The 16,535-nt window shown below is 39.9% G+C and overlaps 1 protein-coding gene across 1 annotated transcript in view; it reads left to right on the top strand.

Moving 5' to 3' along the window:
* The window catches only part of ARL8B (ADP ribosylation factor like GTPase 8B), a 60,255-nt gene that overhangs the window by 32,176 nt on the left and 11,544 nt on the right, over positions 1–16,535 (top strand).

Here is a 16,535-nt window from a genome sequence, read left to right as displayed (position 1 = left end):
TCTTCATTTTTGAAGTCCCAGCTTTCCCTCTGGTAGTTTCTCTTATGCCTGGAGAACTTCCTTTAACTTTTAGAGCACGTCTGCTGGCTACAGATTTTAGTTTAGTTTTCCTTCATCTGAGAATGTCTTTATGACCTTAATTCCTAACAGATAATTTTGCTGAATATAGAATTTCAGACTGATAGTCTTTTTTTTCCCCTCCAGCACTTCAGAAGAGGCTTTGATTGTTTCTAATGGGAACTTTGTAGTCATTTAAATTGTTATTCTCTAATGTCATGCATCACTTCTCTTTGGCTGCTTTCAAGATATTTTCTTGTCTTTGGTTATAGCAGTTTAATTGTGTTATATCTGGATGTGGATTTCTTTCTGCTTATGCTGCTTAGTGTTTGTTGTACTTCTTGACTGTAATTTTGTCTTTGGAAATTTTGGAAATTTTGAGTCATTTTTTTCAAGTATTTTTTCCTGAACGACTCTTATTCCAGGACTTTGACATGACTGTTAGTCCTTTTTATATTGTCCCACAGATACTGTTCATTTCACAGTTTTGTTCATTTTTTTTTAAAAATTTTTATTGTGGTAAAATAACTTTTTTTTTTTTTTTTTTGAGACAGCATCTCACTGTGTTGCTCAGTCTGGAGTGCAGTTGTATGATCTTGGCTCAGTGCAACCTCTGCCTTCCAGGTTCAAGTGATTCTCGTGCCTCAGCCTCCCAAGCAGCTGGGACTATAGGCGCCCACTACCATGCCCAGCTAATTTTTGTGTTTTTTGGTAGAGATGGGGTTTCACTATGTTGGCCAGGTTGTGTCTTCAACATTTTTAAGTGTTCAGTGTTGTTAAGTACCTTCATATTGAATGCAACCATTACTGCTATCCATCTCCAGGAACTCTTTTTATCCTGTAGAACTGAAACTCTGTACCCATTAAACAGTAAGTCCTCATTCACCCCAGGGCCACCCTAGCAACCACTATTCTACATTCTGTCTCTGATTAGTCTTGCTGTGTTGCCCAGGCTGGAGTGCAGTGGCGCAATCTTGGCTCACTGCTACCTGTGCCTCCTGGGTTCACCTGATTCTCCTGTCTCAGCCTTCCTTTTTTTTTTTTTTTTGGAGACGGAGTCTCACTCTGTTGCCCAGGCTGGAGTGCAGTGGCACAATCTCAGCTCACTGCAAGCTCCGCCTCCCGGGTTCACGCCATTCTCCTGCCTCAGCCTCTCCAAGTAGCTGGGACTACAGGCACCCACCACTACGCCCGGCTAATTTTTTTGTATTTTTAGTAGAGACGGGGTTTTACCGTGGTCTCGATCTCCTGACCTCGTGATCCACCCACCTCGGCCTCCCAAAGTGCTGGGATTACAAGCGTGAGCCGCCGTGCCCAGCCCTGTCTCAGCCTTCTGAGTAGCTGGGATTACAGGGGCATGCCACCATGCCTGGTGGATTTTTGTGGTTGTTTTTTTTTTTTTGTTGTTGTTGTTGTTTTCTAAGTAGACTTGTGTTTTCACCATGTCTGCCAGGCTGGTCTCGAACTCCTGACCTCAAGTGATCCGCCCACTTCAGCCTCCCAAAGTGCTGGGATTACAGGCATGAGCTACTGTGCTTGGCCCAAGTTACTATCCTTTCATTTCAACCTGTAGAATTCCCTTTATCATATCTTACAGGTCAGGTCTAGTAGTAATTTCCTCAGCTTTTGTTTATCTGGGAATGTCTTAATTTTTCTCCAACTTTTGAAGGACATTTTAGCTGAAAATAGGATTCTTGGTTAACAGTTTTTGTTTTTTCATTTAGCACTTTGAATATATTAGCCCATTGCCTTCTGAATTCTGAAGTTTCTGATAAGAAATATGCTGCTACTATTGATTATTTATATTTGATGAGTTGCCTCTCTTGCTGCTTTCAAGATTATATCTTTGTCTTTTAATAGCTTGTTTATAATTTGTCTTGGTATAGATCTCTTTAAGTTCATCCTACTTGGAGTTTGATGAGCTTCTTGGATGTTTATGTTCATGTCTTTCACCAAATTTGGGGAGTTTTGGGTCATTATTTCTTCAAATTATGTCTCTGCCTCCTATTATCTGTCTTCTTTTAAGACTTCCACAGTGTGCATGTTGGCTTTCTTGATGGTATCCCATAGGTCCCTTGGGCTCTGTTCACTTTTCTCCTTTTTTTTTTCTTTCTCTGACTCAGACTGAATAGTTCCATTTGTCCTATCCTCAGGTTTGTTGATTCTCCCTGTGCCCCATCCCCCCCTCCCCCACCCCGCCTGCTCTAATCAGCCTTTGTGTTCCTCCAGTGAATTTTTCATTTGCGTTATTGTACTCTTCAACTCTAAACACCTAGTTTTTGGCATCTTTTTCAGTTTTCTGCCTCTTTTTTGGTATTTCTATTTTGTTCGTACATGGTTTTCTTGCATTTTTCTCTTTTTTTTTTTTTGTTGTTGTTCTTTGAGTACCTTTAAGGTAATTTTTTGTGTGTGTGTTTTTTGTTTTTGTTTTTGAGACAGGGTCTTGCTCTGTCACCTAGGCTGGAGTGCAGTGGCGCGATCTCAGCTCACTGTAACCTCTGCCTCCTAGGTTCAAGCGATTCTTGAGCCTTAGCACCCCGAGCAGCTGAGACTACAGGTGCACACCACCACGTCCATCTAATTTTTGTATTTTTGTTAGAGATGGGGTTTCACTATGTTAGCCAGGCTGGTCTCAAACTCCTGACCTCAAGTGATCTGCCTGCCTCAGCCTCCCAAAGTGCTGGGATTATAGGCGTCAGCCCCTGTACTTGGCCTAAGATAATTGTTTACTGGTCTTCCTCAGGGTCAGTTTCTGTTGGTTAATTTTTTTTCCTTTGAATGGACCATACTTCCCTGTCTCTTTTATGCTTTGTGATTTTTTTTTGTTGAAAATGGAAATTTGAATCTAATATGTTGAAAACTGGAAATTTGAATCTAATAATGTGGTAACCCTGGAAATCAAACTCTCCCCCTTCCCCAGAATTTACTGTCTTTTTTTTTTTTTTCAATTGTTCGTTTGTTTGTTTGGTTTTTTTTTTTTTTTTTTTTTGAGATGGAGTCTCACTCTGTCACCCAGGTTGGAGTGCAGTGGCACGATCTCATCTCACTGCAACCTCTGCCTCCCAAGTTCAAGGGATTCTCTTGCCTCAGCCTCCCAGTAGCTGGGATTACAGGCACACACCACCATGCCCAGTGAATTTTTGTATTTTCAGTAGAGTTGGGGTTTTGCCATGTTGGCCATGCTGGTCTCCAACTCCTGACCTCAAGTGATCCACCCACCTTGACCTCCCAAAGTGCTGGTATTATAGGCCTAAGCCACCACGCCCGGTCTCAAATGGGATTTCAGGCATGCGCCACCACGCCCAGCTAATTTTTGTGTTTTTAGTAGAGCTGGGGTTTCACCATGTTGGCCAGGCTGGTCTTGAAATCCTGACCTCAAGTGATCCCTTTCCCCTCTCCCCGCCCCCCACAGCCTCCCAAAATGCTAGGATTACAGACATGAGCCAGCCACTGTGCCCAGCCATCATTCTTCATATGTTCAGTTATTTTGGATACTTTTGGATTCTTCTTTTATTCTTCTTCATTTTTCAGTTGTTTTGGATACTTTGAGTACTGAGACACTCTAGGTTTTGTTTAAATCCTGTGGAGAATATTGATTTGTTATTTTGTTTTGTTACAGCAGGCACTTAACTCAGTTTAGGCCACAAGATCCAACCCACCTTCTATGGGCTTTGATTCTAAAATGATGTTAGTTTTCAAAGCCTTGCTGGTGCTATTTGGGTCATTTCTGTCTGTGTGCCACACAGGGGTCAACCAGGAACTTGGGTGGTGGTCTACCTTATAGTTTAGTTCTTAAAGCCTTTGATGTGCTATTTGGGATCAGATCCATATGTCACAGCTTGGGGATGAGCCCAGGAGTTCATACACAACTTTATCAGATGTATTACTCTAGTTACTTCCCTTCTGAGTTTCCTTGATACAGTCTTAGTCTCCCATCTCCCACTTCCTGGTCCTCTGCCTGGAAAGCTTGAGGCTCGTGCCTTTCCCTCAGTTGAATCTGTCTCAGGGGCCACAAGGTAGGAGAAGGAATCGCAAAAAAACAAACAAAACAAAAAAAACCCCAAAGCAACACAAGTTCTTTCTCCATACCACTCTACTCCCTCCCCTCCCCAAAGCACTTTATTTAGACCACAGTTTTCTGGTCAGAGAGGATTTTCTTCTCCATACGTACAGCTGGTCCATAGCTGCCCTAAGTGTGCACAGCTTCCAGGCTTAGTTTTGTCTGGGTGTGATGGCAAGAGAGAGGGTGGAAATAACGGATTTCTCCCACTCTGTACTATATTCCTCACACTCCCAACTTTCTCGCCCCCCATATACACACACACACACCTTACACCAGAAAGAGAAATCTCTTGGAGCTTTATCTCTTTATGGCTGGTGTCCATTTCTAGCAATTGGGCTGCCTTTGTATCCAGACTGGAAGATTGGGAGAAAACAAACAAAAGTAGGAAAGAGCACCAGATTGATTGTGCTTCAAGTTCTAGTTCCATTCTCAAATCTGTCTGCTACCATTTACTTTTCAGAGTCCTCAGATAGCTTTTTTTATGTATTTTGAGATGGAATCTTGCCCTGTCGCCTAGGCTGGAGTGCAGTGGAGCGATCTTAGCTCACTGCAACCTCCGCCTCCTGGGTTCAAATGATTCTCCTGCCTCAGCCTCCTAAGTAGCTAGGATCACAGGTGCTCACCACTTTGCCACCACCCCCGGCTCATTTCTGTATTTTTAGTAGAGGTGGGGTTTCACTATGTTGGCCAGGCTGGTCTCGAACTTATAACCTCAAGTAATCTTCCCACCTCAGCCTCCCAAAGTGCTGGGATTACAGGTGTGAGCCACCGCACCCAGCCTGGGGCATGCATTCTGTCCAGGATTTTAGTTTTGTTCAGTGGAAGGAACAGGTAATGTCACATTTCATGGACCCTGGGTGATGGTAGCAAACATTGAATGCTTTCCCTGTACCAAGCATTGTTCAAAATGCTGTATGTGTTTTAATTCATTTTACTTTTAAACAGCTCTGTGAGGTAGAGACTGTGGTTATCTCCATTTCATATTTGGGCAAAGTAAGGCATTACAAAGTTAAGGAATGTGTAAGAAGGGCACACTGATAGGCAAGAGGTAACGTCAGAGTTGTTACCTACTGTGACTGTCTCCAGGGTCCATTATAACCACCAGAATAACACTGCTTGTATATCATTGTGTTTTAACATTTATTACCTGAAAAAATGAACAGGGTCTCTTATGGTAATTCGAGAGCCACTGAAACTCTTTATGTTATACTGAAATGGTTGTTTATCAGTTATGTGACTACTATTTTAGCAGGCTTTATAAATGACATTTAAAATTTTATTTTATTAATCCTTTGGTTCTGTCTTACTTTAATAGGTCTTGATAAAGATTAGGCTTTTTAAATTTTAATGAATATGAAATTCATTCTGTTGTTTATGGCTTACAAATTTGTAGTATATGCTGAAGTCTTCCTCTGTAAGGGATTTATTTGGTTTTCTAAAACTGAGGGACAACAACGTATGGTGGCTCATGCCTGTAACCCCAGCACTTTGGGAGGCCAAGGCTGGAGGATCACTTGAGCGCAGAGTTCGAGACCAGCCTGGGCAACATGGCAAAACCCTACCTGTGGGCATGCACCACCACACCTGGCTCAAATTTCGTATTTTTGGTACAAAATACAAAAGTGAGCCAAACGTGGTAGTGCGTGCCTGTAATCCCAGTTACTTGGGAGGCTGAGGAGGGAGGATCACCTGAGCCCAGGAGGTTGAGGCTGCAGTGAGCCATGATCACATTGGTGTACTCCAGCCTGGGTGACAGAGTGACTCTGTCTCAAAAAAAAAAAAAAAAAAAAAAAAAAAAAAAAAAAAAAAAAAAAAAAAAAATGCCGGGTGCGGTGGCTCATGCCTGTAATCCCAGCGCTTTGGGAGGCCAAGGCGGGTGGATCACCTGAGGTCGGGAGTTCAAGACCAGCCTGACTAATATGGAGAAACCCTGTCTCTACTAAAAATACAAAATTGGCCAGGTGTGGTGGCGCATGCCTGTAATTCCAGCTACTTGGGAGGCTGAGGCAGGAGAATCCCTTGAACCTGGGAGGCAGAGTTTGGGGTGAGCCGAGATTGCGCCATTGCATTCTAGCCTGGGCAACAAGAGCAAAACTCCGTCTCAAAAAAAAAAAAAAAAAAAAAAAAAAAAAAGACTGAAGGATTTTTGTTACATACATATCTTACTAACTTAGATCATTTGGGTAGCTCTAGAAATCCCCCTTTTTAAGTTCAGTAATAGAAACCTAGAAATAGATTTAGAAACTTTTTTACAATTTTTTTTTGAACAAGCAGCATTTGTACTCATAGAAGGGCATATACAGTGACACGTCTTTTTCTCATTTTAGTTCCCAAAATACCCAATTTTCCCATGAAAGAAGAAAATAAACTTCTAAATAAAGTTATTTTCTTAATTTTAAAAAGTTTTTGTGTTAGAAACACAAACATTCAAAAAGTAGTACAAATGTTTAGAGACCAACCAGGACAATGTATCAAGTCCTGAAAATGTGACTGGTATACTAAATAACCTCAACACTCATGCTCCCTACTTTAGAACCCCACGCAGCCTGCATGTGAACGGTAATCATCTTTTTATATAAAAATGCAGGTGTTTATTAAGGATTATAGTGGACTTTTGATTTTCACAGGAAATATATCCAGATAACTTTAGTGACTTTACAAGTTGACAAATAGTGTTATTTGCTTGAGCTCTCTAGCAGTTAAGATTTCTTTTAGTGTCCGTTTTTATATTGCTGTTGGCTCATCAATGTTTCTGAATATTTGAGTGAAACTGCTGGGTGGTTGACAAGGGATACTCACTAGCATACTAATCACAGACAAGCAAGTTGAATTTTTATTCAGCAGTTTTTCGGATATGGATTTAGTAGCACCATTGTTAGAATGCTGTTAATGAAAGGTATAGTGATCATATGAAACAATCTTTAGAGACCTTTTAAAATGACTATTTTTCAGGAATAGAGGTGAGCAAGAATGAGTTTTCAGGCTCCTAATTGCAATTGTGGTTTGGAGAACATTTTAATGACTCCCTGAAGAGTTGTCTTTGTAAAGGAAGTTGCTGCAGAATTGTCTTTGTAAAGGAAGTTGCTGTAGAGTAGCTCCCTTTGTATTAGCAGGCAGTAGAGTTAGTTGTTTCAAGTGAGTTAGAATTTTAGAATTGGAATGACAGCATGTAATTAGTAGTTGGAGAGTTCCTATGCCATTATGGTTTATAGAAAGTTATCTAGATGTGATATGACCAGTTGATCCCCTGTAATAAAAACAAAAAATTATCTAGAGAATTTTTATCCGCTATATTCAATTTTTATAGCATAATGCTGAAGAAAATGTAATGAGTTTTTCACTGAGTTTCGTTGTTCCCTTTCAAAAAGAACTATTTAAAAATCCATGTTGCTACTATTTGGGGTGTTATATATCCTGACAGGATAAATAAAACTTGTCACTAGTGATTTTTTTTTTGAGACAGGGTCTGGCTTTGTCCCCCAGGCATCTGTCCTCCAGGGTAGAGTGCAGTGGCACCATCTCAGCTCACTCTAACCTCTGCCTTCTAGGCTCAAGCCATCTTCCCACCTCAGCCTTCCAAGTAGCTTGGGACCACAGGCACACCCCACCACACCTGGCAAATTTTTGTATTTTTTGTAGAGACGGAGTCTTGCTTTGTTGCCCAGGCTGGTTTCAAGAGATCCACCCACTTTGGCCTCCCAAAGTGCTGGGATTACAGGCATGAGGCACTGCACTGGCCTTTACCACTAGTTATCTTGAAAAAATAAATGATTCAGCCCCTGTCCCCTAAGGCAAATCTGGTTGCTTCCCAGATTACCATAAACTCAACATCAAAAAAAGACAAAACAAAAACCCAGCAATATTAACACGGAAACTTGGAGTCTTGCCTTAAGGTGTGGTCCTCAGTCCGAAGTGTATCTAGAGCCCCACTGACATCAGAGAGGCAATGTTTGAGTGGTTTGCAAAAAACAGTACAGCAGTTAAGAGTTAAGTATTTCATCTTAAGGGTTTGAGCGGGTCTGTTTGTCTCATAGATGAGGCAAAGGCCTCATCTAAAGGCCAGCTGTTCGGGAGCAGGAAAGAAGAAAAGAAGCAAAGCCGGCAGTAAACACTTGAGGTTTGAGCTAGTATAGGCACTTAGGAGAAGTGGCAGTAAGGAGAAAGGAGACAACACCTTTGCATTCTGATTGAGTAAGAGGGCTTAGAGTTCTCTGTATCTAATATAATCAAAAGTGACATAGCTAGGACTGAAATTTAGATTTCTTGACTAATTTTCAGGTAGCACAGTGGGTAGGCACTCTGCAGAACATTCCTATTGTTAGTGTTGATTTAAGTTAGTGCTTAGGGGCTTAAATGTCACTACTTCAAGAAAGGCCTTCTTGGATACTCAATCACCTCATACAGTCTCCTCTGTTTTGCATAGCAAAACATATTTGATATTTGTATGTTTGTTTCCTAATTTCTCTTTTTATTGTTGAATTACTGACGGCTAAGTGAATACATAGAGGCAGAGACAAAGTAGCTTTAAGAGTTTATAAGACCACAGGAAAAAGTGAACAGCAGTAAGTGTTTATAAGTCAGTTTGGCATAGATTTGTTATCTGTGTATGCTCTCAAGGTACACAAAATGCAGCTGTGTGAATCCGTTGCTAATCACTGGACTGGATCATTTGTGTAGCAGTCTTTTACAATTGGCCTGTCTACCTTAGAACAACTCGAGCCAGAGTTCATAAATGCATAGTATGAGAGCTATAGCCGCTTCTTCATCTATGCAGATGCCACAGATGAAAGAGAATGTCACTCATTGAACTCAGGTTGGAGCCACAGTCAGTCCATTTGGATTAATAAACTAGATGAAACGTTGGCATCCAGGCCACAGTCTACACAGGGTGCCTGTTCTTAGCAAGAATCTAAGGTTGCCTTTATCTTTCTGGCTAGTGTTTTTGGAAGAGTTAGATTTGCTTGAGTCTGTTGTACATTGTGTCAGTTTTGAAATGATAATCTTGGAATGTTATGACTTTGCAGAAGGTTTTATTTGATTTTCTTCAGAAAAATAATTTGAGTTTTTGGTTTATCTGGGATGTTGACCCATGGGGAGAATTTGGGCCATCAGGTAAAAGAAGCCTTAATTGATTATATCCCTAAGAAATTCTGAAGTATTTTAAAATTTTTGCATGCTACTTGATTCACTGTGATAATTACAGAAGAGCACTTTCTTTAGAAACAAAAATCCATTGAAGTTTTGAGAAACTTTATTCTTTAGTAATAAGACTTAACTGCCCAAATGAATCTTTTATTTTTACTATGGATTCAGAGGAACATGGGCAGGTCTGTTCCATGGGTGTATTGTGTGATGCTGAGGTTTGGGCTTCTACTGATCTTGTCACCCAAATAGTGAGCGGAGTACCCAATAGATAGTTTTTCAGCCCTTACTCTCTCCCCACTTTTTGGAGTCTCCCATGTTTGTTGGGCTTATCTTTATGTCTATGTGTACCCATTGTTTAGCTCCCACAGCACGAAAAGTGCTGTGATTACAGGTTTGCGCCGCCACGCCTGACCAGCTCCCACTTACAAGGAAGAATATGCAGTTTTTGGTTTTCTGCTTCTGTATTAATACCTCTGAATCTTTTAACATGTACTTTTTAACTAAAATCCTTTGGAAAGGAGTTATGTCTGTGGTTGGAAGTAAATCCAAATTTGCATATAAAACAGATCAAATTATTGATCTTTGCAAAATTATTTAGGGATTGTCCATAGTGTTCTGAAATTGGGAGAAAATGAATATTGTATATATGATTCTTGAAATGTTACTGTAGTGAATGATTATGAACATATTTTCTAGCACTTTAAAAAAGAGTGCTGCTGGGTGCCATGGCTCATGCCTGTAACCCCAGCACTTTGGGAGGCCGAGGTGGGTGGATCACCTGAGGTCAGGAGTTTGAGACCAGCCTGGCCAACATGGCGAAACCCTGTCTTTACTAAAAATACAAAAATTAGCTCGGCACGGTGTCACGCGCATGTAATCCCAGCTACTTGGGAGGCTGAGGCAGAAGAATAGCTTGAACCCAGGAGGCAGAGGTTGCAGTGAGCCGAGATCGTGCCATTGCACTCCAGCCTGGGCGACAGGAGCAAAACTCCGTCTTGGGAGGAAAAAAAAAAGAGAGTGCTGTAAAGGGAATATCATATTTGAATATGATGTATGTGTTTGCAATAACTACTGTGAAGAAGAGGAAAATAAAGAATAGAATATGATTATACTTTGTCCCTCAGTATATGCGGGGGATTGGTTCCAGGACCCCCTCTGTATATCAAAATCTGTATGTATTCAAGTCCCGCAGTTGGCCCTGCACATATGAAAAGTTGCTCCCCACCCCCCATATATTAGGTGTTTGAATCCCATGAATACTGTATTTTTGATCTGCATTTGGTTGGAAAAAATCCATGTGTAACTGGATCCATATGCACTTCAAACCTATGTAGTTCAAGGGTTAACTATAGTTATAACTCTTCTACTTTTCCTGAACTAATCGTCAGAATTCCTTATGGTTGATTCTGTTCATAAATTTTACTATTATTATTATTGTAGTAGGTAATAGGTGGTAGTGGCATGACTAATTTATCTTCTATTTCCAGATGCACTTGATATAATAAAGAATAAGGTAGTGTTTGATTATTTCTATTTAAAATTTGTTTTATTTGGAAATCACTTAAAATTTATAGAAAGTTGAGTAAATAAATGCATTGCAAACAGCACTCATACCCCTTTCTAGGATCAAACTGTGGTTAACATTTTATCTCATTTGCTTTCTGATGTGTATTTGTATCACCTTACAGCATTCAGTTTTCTGAAACATTGGAGGGTGAGGCCCTTGTTTTCTAAGTATGTAGTTTCTAAGATTAGGGATATTCTTTTACATGAGTATAGTTAAGTTATCAACTTTAGTACATTTAAAAGTTGATACATCATAGATTTTATCTATTCCGTTTTTGTCAATTGACCTAATAATATCATTTGTTGCCATTTTTGTCCTTCAGTACAGGATCCAACTAGGATCAGGTACCTTTTGGATGCAGTCTAGGATCATATACTGCTTTTAATTGTCATGTCTCTTTAGCCTCCGTTAATCTGAAACATTTCTACAGCTTTTCTTTTCCTGGCATTGACATTTTTGAAAAATTCACACATAACCCGTCTTTTAAATAGAGTGTTCCTCATTTTGGGTTTGTCTGATGATTAGATTATGTTATATATATATTCTCAGCTGGAATACTACATAGGGGATATTGTGTCCTTCTAATGGTGTGGTGTCTTTAGGCACATGATGTTAATCTGAGCGTCATTGAGAATTTTGATCACACAAAGTGTTGCCTGATTTCTCCATTGTATAATACTAGTTTTTCCCATCTTGCAACTAATGATCAGTTTGTGGGGATATATTTTCAGACTGTGAAACTTCTTGCTCTTCATCAAAATTTCCCCCTAGATGAGTATCTTATTACCTTCCTTTTAAATGCTTTGCTAGCAAAAAAAAAAAAAAAAAAAAATTGTTTGTAGTTCTTTTTCTTACTAATGTACATTGAAATAAAAAATGCTTACTACAGAAATATAGAAAGCATAATACTAATTTGAAAAAATGAGTATTGGTAATTATAATGACTTCATATATGAATTAAAAGTTCTTAGAAGGAAAAATGACTAATTTGGGTATTTAGTTGGTCATATCCTCTCGCTTGCCCAGTGTGTGAATTTTGGAATTAAACAATTGAGTCCTAGTGTGTTTTGTTTTAAAAAGAAAGAAAAGACCACTCTGCTTAGCATGTGAAAAGTAGCTTGTTCTGTACTGTACCAAAAGAAAAAATCTAGTATGAGGCTTTGTCATGCTCCATATTTCGTTCTGTCTTCACAAAGTGGCTTGATAACCACACCCTTAAAAAATGATTCTTAGAGGAAAAAAAAAGCCATGACAGTTTGTTAAAGTAGGTATTTTTCTTTTTTCTTTTTTCTTTTTTTAAATTTTTTTATTTTTTATTATTATACTTTAGGTTTTAGGGTACATGTGCCCAATGTGGAGGTTTGTTACATATGTATCCATGTGCCATGTTGTTTTGCTGCACCCATTAACTCGTCATTTAGCATTAGGTGTATCTCCTAATGCTGTCCCTCCCCCCTCCCCCCACCCCCCACCCCACGACAGTCCCCGGAGTGTGATGTTCCCCTTCCTGTGTCCATTTTTCTATTTGTCTTTTCAAGTTTATTGTATTGTATTGGACCGCTGCCATAGATGGACAGGTCAAGCAAAGAGAAACTTCATTTCCCATGTTGTTGTTAATAGCTTTCTTGCTTCATGTCTTCATTTAAAAGAGCAATTGTAAAATCTAACCTAATCCATTTAGTACTACTCTACTTTGAAAGCACTAGAACATATGAAGAGGATTTCACTGTGTTCTTTCCAGTGTCAGATATCACTGTTTACAAGCAGTCAGTGCATAGTACATCTCTGGTATATTAACCTGTTTACAAAGAATAGTTGCACCTGCCCCCTCACCCATTTCTATTGTCATAAGATGTCTTTTTTTTTTTTTTTTTTTTTTTTTTTGAGACGGAGGGTTGCTCTTTCACCAGACTGGAGTGCAGTGGCGTGATCTCGGCTCACTGCAACCTCCGCTTCCTGGGTTCAAGCAATTCTCCTGCCTCAGCCTTCCAAGTAGCTGGGACTACAGGCACGTGCCACCACACCCAGCTAATTTTTGTATTTTTAGTATAGACGGGGTTTCACTATGTTGGCCCAGATGGTCTCGATCTCTTGACCTCATGATCCGCCTGCCTCGGCCTCCCAAAATGCTGGGAGTACAGGCGTGAGCCACCGTGCCTGGCTGGTATCTTTTTTTTTTTTTTTTTTTTGGTAATGCTCTGTGGCCCAGGCTGGAGTGCAGTGGTGCCATCTCAGCTCACTGCAACATCCGCCTCCTGGGTTCAAGCGATTGCCTCAGCTTCCGGAGTAGCTGGGACTACAGGCACACCCCACCATGCCTGGCTAATTTTTTATATTTTTGTAGAGGTGGGGTTTCACCATGTTGCCAAGACTGGTCTTGAACTCCTGAGCTCAGGCAGTCCACCTGCCTTGGCCTCCCAAAGTGCTGGGATTACAGGCGTGAGCCACCGCGCCCGGCTGTCTTAAGATATCTTTAGTAAAGTGTCCTTTCACTATGGGAGGTTCACTGCCTCATGTCTTCAGTCTTCCTGCTGTTAACTTTGGTTGCTGTCTGTACGTTCTTCACCATTTTCCATTTGTCTCATTTCTGAGATCTCTAGTAGAAAATGTAGGTAAGTGCTGCAAAGTGGAGTTGGCACTGATAGAACTTTCTGGGACAAGGTCTGCTTCAGCCTTTGGTATGCTAATGAATTTGGGAAAAGCCACATTTTTCTGCTGTTGTAGCACTCATCTCCTTGCTTACCTATATTTTAAATGAACGGCTTATAAATAGAACATAAAACCGTAAATGTTAGGGCTGGAAGTGACTTTGGAGATACTCTTCCAATTTCCTTTTTCTAGATAAGGAAGCTGAATCCCAAAGTCACATGACTTGCATCTGGTTAGTAAGTAGCATAATTGTTAATAAGATTCCCTGACTTTGAGAATAGTCTTCTTTTCACCATCTCATTTTGCTTCAGATTTATTTGGTTCAACCAAATTCCAGGTACACTGCCTTGCAAGTTTGGCTTATAGGAGGGTAAGCATTGTGACAGTGACAGCTCCATCTGCCATCACAAAATCACAGCAAGTGCCATGTGTGATCATGGCATTTAAGAAGGCAGGCATGAAAGCATACAGTAGTCCCTCTCATCCATGGTTTTGCTTTCCAGTTTCAGTTACCTATGATCAACCTCTGAAATAATAATGACTCTAAAGCAGAAGAGTACTGTGCCTAATTTATAAATTAAGCTTTGTCATAGGTATGTATGTATTGGAAAAAACATAGTGTACATAGGGTTAGGTTCTATCTGTGATGTCAGGCATCCACTGGGGTTCTTGGAACATATCCCCAAAGGATAAGGAGGGACTACTTATTTTTATTTCTCTACTCTTCTCCCCAAGTCAGATTAACTGATAACTGTCCAGATCTTAAGAACAATGTGACTTTAGGCAAGTGACTTAGTCTGACATTGCCTTGTTTTTCTCATCTGAGGAATGGAGATAATGCTACTCATTTCATTGGGTTGTTATAAGGATTAAACTATGCTGGTGAATATTAAGTGCTTAGTATTATGTGTTTGTTAAATTTGTTAAAATAAGTAGAATGATATACCACTAAGTAGTATTTTCTAAACATCTGTTTCCCAAACCTGTAGTCTTAATTAAGTAGCTTCTTGACAGCTCAGACGTAAATTCTCAGGTTATCTAGTGCCCAACTGCCAACTGAGTGGTTATAGTTGTTCAACACAAGCTTCGAAAAGTGATGATTAAGATTGGACACTAGGAAAGAAGTAGAAAATACTTCCAGGTCCATAAAGTAATTATTGCACAAAATTCATGCATCAAACTTAAGCACGTTATTGGCAGAAGAGTTCCAGCATTTTCCTCCTTCATGGCCTATGTTTTTTGTTTTTTTTTTTTTTTGAGACACACTCTCACTCTGTTGTCTAGGCTGGAGTACAGTGGCACAATCTTGGCTTAAAGTCATATTGTTCTTCAGATCTCAACCTCCACCTCCCAGGCTCAAGCAATCCTCCCACCTCAGCCTCCCTAGTAGCTGGGTCTACAGGTGCATATAACCATGCATGGCTAATTTTTGTATTTGTAGAGAGAAGGTTTTGCCGTGTCACTCAGGCTAGCCTTGAACTCCTGGGCCGCAGCAACCTGCCTGTCTCAGCCTGCCAAAGTGTTGGAATTACAAGCTTGAGCCAGTGTGCCCGGCCCTAATAACTCTTACTTTGTTCAACAAATATTTATTGAATATCTTGCTATACTCAAGATATTTTGGAGTAAAAACTCAAGGACTTGATTAGCTAATTTTTGGTTTTTGCATGTTAGCAGTAGCAACTGAATTACAGGAAAGTTGTTAGCATTGGCCAAGGTAAAGAAAAGAGAGTGTACCGCGCAGTATACTGCAGCCCCCTACATTATTTTATTATGAAGTGGTGCTGTCGTTGATGTTCATAATCATAAAGTTTTACCTCCACTAGGGAGGGCCCTTGAGTGTTATCTAATTTAGTTTTCTTGTTTTGCAATTGATAAAATGACCCTGAAACATTGAGAACACATTAAATCATGTTCTATAGGTTGTTTATGGGAAGTTAGCCAAGTGTGTATTGCCTTTTAGAAAGCTTTCTTCTTTTTTTTTTTTTTTTTTTTTTTTTTTTTTTGAGACAGAGTCTCGCTCTGTCACCCAGGCTGGAGTGCAGTGGCGCAATCTCGGCTCACTGCAAGCTCCACCTCCCAGGTTCACGCCATTCTCCTGCCTCAGCCTCCCGAGTAGCTGGGACTACAGGCGCCCGCCACCACACCCAGCTAATTTTTTGTATTTTTGGTAGAGACAGGGTTTCACTGTGGTCTCAATCTCCTGACCTCGTGATCCGTCCTCCTCGGCCTCCCAAAGTGCTGGGATTACAAGCGTGAGCCACCGCGCCCGGCCGCCTTTTAGAAAGCTTTCTATGCAAGCTAGTTATAAAGTTTGGTACCTAAAAATTTTAGCTACTATTTCCTGCCTCTTCATTATGTAAAACACTTAATGATATGAAATAAATGAGCATTATCTCACATAGATCTCTCCTCAGAGATTAAAGCCTATCACAATAAATATAATTACAATGAAAATATTTAAGAAAAATATAATCATGATTTAGCCATGTGGCCTTGGGACTCTACTACCTGTTCTATAAAATGGTAATGATAATTGTCCCTCCCTATATCATGACTAGTTTTTTAAAAATTTTGGTAAAATACACAAAACACAATGTATCATCTTAATCATTTTTAAGTGTGCAATTCAGTAGTGTTAAGTACATTCACATTGTGTAACCATCACCACTGTCCACTTACAGAAATTTTTTCTCTTTTCAAACTGAAATTCCATACCCATTAAGCAAATTAATATATTCTGTCTTTCTGAATTTGACTACTTTAGGTGCCTCATAAAGTGAAATACAGTGTTGTGTGTGTGTGTGTGTGTGTGTGTGTGAGAGAGAGAGACTTCTGGCTCATTTCACTTAGCAAAATGTCTTCATTTCTTTTGAGTGTATATTCAGAAGTTGAATTGCTGGATCATATGATAATTCTATTTTTAGGTTTTGAGGAACTGCTATACCATTTTTCATAACAGCTATACCATTTTATCGTCCTGCCAGCAATATACAAGAGTTCCTATTTCTCTGCATTCTTTCCAGTGCTTACTTTCTGTTGTTGTTTTTTTTTTTT

Source organism: Symphalangus syndactylus, chromosome 21 (assembly GCF_028878055.3).
Source record: "Symphalangus syndactylus isolate Jambi chromosome 21, NHGRI_mSymSyn1-v2.1_pri, whole genome shotgun sequence".
NCBI classification, from domain to species: Eukaryota; Metazoa; Chordata; class Mammalia; order Primates; family Hylobatidae; genus Symphalangus; species Symphalangus syndactylus.
This window is presented reverse-complemented; position numbering and strand designations above follow the sequence as displayed.